The following is a 4173-nucleotide window of genomic DNA, read 5'->3' as shown; positions in this document are numbered from 1 at the left end:
GGTTCCACTAGTGTACAGCAATCTTTAAGTCATACCACAGATTCTGAATTGGATTGAGGTCTGGGCTTTGACTAGGCCATTCCAATACATTTAAATGTTTCCCGTTAAACCACTCGAGTTATGCTTTAGCAGTATGCTTAGAGTCATTGTCCTGCTGGAAGGAGAACCTCCGTCCCAGTCTCAAATCTCTGGAAGACTGAAACAGGTTTCCCTCAAGAATTTTCCTGTATTTAGCGCCATCCATCATTCCTTCAATTCTGACCAGTTTCCCAGTCCCTGCTGATGAAAAACATCCCCAGAGCATAATGCTGCCACCACCATACTTCACTGTGGGGATGGGGTTCTCGGGGTGATGAGAGGTGTTAGGTTTGCACCAGACATAGCGTTTCCTTGATGGCCAAAAAGCTAAATTTTAGTCTCATCTGACCAGAGTACCTTCTTCCAATGTTTGGGGAGTCTCCCACATGCCTTTAGGCGAACACCAAACGTGTTTGCTTTCTTTAAGCAATGGCTTTTTTTCTGGCCAATCTTCCGTGAAGCTGTTGTGGTGCCATATTCTTAAAACAAATATAGAATGTATTTAATGGTGCTCAGTGGGATGTTCAAAGTTTCGGATATTTTCTTATAACCCAACCCTGATCTGTAATTCTCCACAACTTTCTCCCTGACCTGTTTGGAGAGCTCCTTGGTCTTCATGGTGCCGCTTGCTTAGTGGTGTTGCAGACTCTGGGGCCTTTCAGAACATATACTGAGATCATGTGACAGATCATGTGACATTTAGATTGCACACAGGTGGACTTTATTTAACTAATTATGTGACTTCTGAAGGTAATTGGTCGCACCAGATCTTATTTAGGGGCTTCATAGCAAAGGGGGTGAATACATATGCACGCACAACTTTTCAGTTATTTTTTGCATTTCACTTCGCCAATTTGGACTATTTTGTGTATGTCCATTACATGAAATCCAAATATATATTTTTTAAATTACAGGTTGTAATGCAACAAAATAGGAAAAACGCCAAGGGGGATGAATACTTTTGCAAGGCACTGTATGCAAAATACTTTAAGGTTATAATTAGTGTTAATGTTAGAATTAAGTTTTGGGTTAGAATTCGGGGCTCCCGAGGGGCGCAGCGGTCTAAGGCACTGCATCTCAGTGCTAGAGGCATCACTACAGACCCTGGTTCAGCGGTCTAAGGCACTGCTTCTCAGTGCTATAGGCGTCACTACAGACCCTGGTTCAGCGGTCTAAGACACTGCTTCTCAGTGCTAGAGGCGTCACTACAGACCCTGGTTCAGCGGTCTAAGGCACTGCTTCTCAGTGCTAGAGGCGTCTGGGTTTGGCCAGTGCAGGCTGTCATTGTAAATAAGAATTTGTTCTTAAATGACTTGCCTGGGTAAATAAAGGTTAAAAAAATAAAATAAAAAATAAAAGTTTAGTGTTAGAATTAGTTTTAAGGTTAGATTTAGTGTTAGGGTTAGATGTTGGAATTAGTGTTAAGGTGTCACGTGTGCTCCCTCTCCGGCCTCTAGGTCACCAGGCTGCTCGTTATGGCGCACACCTGTCACCATCGTTACGTGCACCTGTCCGTCATCAGACTCACCTGGACTCCATCACCTCCTTGATTACCTGCCCTATATATGTCACTCCATTTGGTTCCTTCCCCAGGTGTCATTGTTTCTGTTTCAGTTTCCTGTCTGTGCATTGTTCGTGTTTCTTGTTTTGTTTATTAAATTATGAACTCCCCAACTCCCAGCGCACACGTTACATAAGGTTAGATTTACTGTTAGGGTTAGATTTAGTGTTAGGGTTAGATTTCGTTTTCGGGTTAGATTTAGTGTTAGGGTTAGATTTAGTGTTAGGGTTAGATTTCGTTTTCGGGTTAGATTTAGTGTTAGGGTTAGAATTAAGTGTAGGGTTAGGAGCTAGGCTTAGTTCTAGGGTTAGGGTTAAGGTTAGGTTATCGGATGAGGGTTAGGGTTAGGGTTTAGGATTAGGGGTTAGGGGAAATTGGATTTTAAATGGGACTGAATTGTGTCCCCACAAGGTTAGCTATACAAGACTGTGTGCGTGTCTGTGTAGAGGTCCAAACCACTGACCTCAAAGAAAGGCTTAGTCTGAATATTTCAATGCTGCCTTCCCTCTCTCCCCCTGCTTGTTACCCCCCCCACCCCCTCCCTCTCTCCCCCTGCTTGTTACCCTTTCCACCCCTCACCCACTTCCCCCCTCTCTGACTGCAGTGTTGTTGTAGTGAGAGTGTGTAAGAGATGCATGTGTGTGCATACTAACTGATGGAGTGCTGTGGCTGCATTCCTCCTGTCTACTCCAACACAGACCTGTTGCCAACTCTCCTATTCTTCTAAATAAAGCAGAGTAAACATTGAGCTGTTATTAAAGGTGACGGAGACAGATGGAGCCTGTTGTTTACAAGTTCACTGGCCTACCAGGCATGACACCCTGAACAAAGTTGAGAAAGATGGATGGAGGGAGAGGAGAGGAAGGGTGGAAGACTGGTAGTTGCAAAGCGTCTGTAATTAATGTGTAGTAAGATCATTCATCACTGTCTGCATATATCATATCTCTAGTCGGAGGTCATTAGTGGGTGGAACAACACATCTCTCAGATTGATGTAGCATCTCAGCTTTACATTCAGTAACACCGTCTAGACTCAGAGAAGTTAGAATGCAGCTCCACAGAGAGATGTTAATGATGTCCACAGAACTCTTACTGGTGGACCACACGAAGCTCTTCACTCTTTGTGACAAGTGACACTCTATAGATTCATCTTATTAGATTTCCACTTTGAATGCTAATGTATACAGCAAGAAGGGTATTCATTATTTATTATTTTGGCAGGCCAAAAGTGACATCTCTTTTAACCCGGTCATCTGTTGGTGATCATTGGAGGTATCGTACATTGATTGGAGTTTTTTGAGCAGATACCGTTCTCTGTCCTCACCAGACCTATCTAAGAGCAGAGATTACATTCATGCAAAATGTATTGTGTCGGTCTACAAAGCAAAGTGGAGGAGAGCCGTTGTGTATAGTGTCCAGGTCACATTCTGAAGTCATGATGAATTGATATCTCCCAATCTGTCACCCAGCTCAGTCGGTGGTGACATTGATATTCATACATCCCAGCAGGCTGTGGGCCGGTTCCCAGTCTTATTCAAATCTGTCCTGAACACAACACCCTCGGCACCTCTGACTGTGAGAATGATAACCCCTCCTACTTGAAGAAGACAGTGCAATAGCAATACATCTAGAGCTCTTTCTCTGTGATGTCACCAGGTGAAACACCTCTCCTATACTCTAATGGGGCGATTACATTTAGTGTATGTGTGTGAGTTAGTTTCAATTCAGATGCCTATTTTTCTGCCTGTCTCTTTGTCTGTCACATATGGTCACACCTCACACACGCATCCATGGAAACACACGCATCCATGGAAACACACACTTCCATGGAAACACATACAAACACCCGTTCTTTACAGTGTTAGGCCTTTGATCCTTTCACACATTTTTGGTCACTCCTTGAAAATAGCACAGGGGTTTTGTTCAAGTGTATAAGTGGTTTGACAGACCCCTGCTTGATCCACCCCCCCCCCCCCCCCCCCCTCACTGTGAACTTTGGAAAGGCCAGCTGTTCCCCTTTACAGGATGACTGAAGAGGCGGGTCTACCAGACACTCATTGATTAGAGAAGCATTAATCAAGCCCTGGGATTATCCCCGGCATGTAAAATGCTGCTTTCTATAGCAAACCAATTACACTTTTTATGGGATGGGAAGGTTAACTGGCTGGATGAGCAATCCGTTTAAATCATTGACACTCGAGGTCTGGAGATGCTTGCAAGGGAAGCTGCGAGGAGAGGAACGGGTCGTTTTGGAGGGAGGGGTGTAGGGTGGAGGGGTGAAGGATGAAGGGGTGTAGGATGGGGTGTTCTGGAGGGAGGAGTGAAGGATGGAGTCTTCTGGAGGGAGGAGTGAAGGATGGAGTGTTCTGGAGGGAGGAGTGAAGGATGGGGTGTTCTGGGTGGAGGGGTGAAGGATGGAGTGTTCTGGAGGGAGGGGTGAAGAATGGGGTGTTCTGGATGGAGGGGTGAAGGATGGAGTGTTCTGGAGGGAGGGGTGAAGAATGGGGTGTTCTGGATGGAGGGGTGAAGGATGGA

This window comes from Salvelinus alpinus, chromosome 21, assembly GCF_045679555.1.
Source record: "Salvelinus alpinus chromosome 21, SLU_Salpinus.1, whole genome shotgun sequence".
In the NCBI taxonomy this organism is placed as follows: Eukaryota; Metazoa; Chordata; class Actinopteri; order Salmoniformes; family Salmonidae; genus Salvelinus; species Salvelinus alpinus.
The sequence above is the reverse complement of the archived record's forward strand: the minus strand, read 5'-3'. Positions refer to the sequence as shown.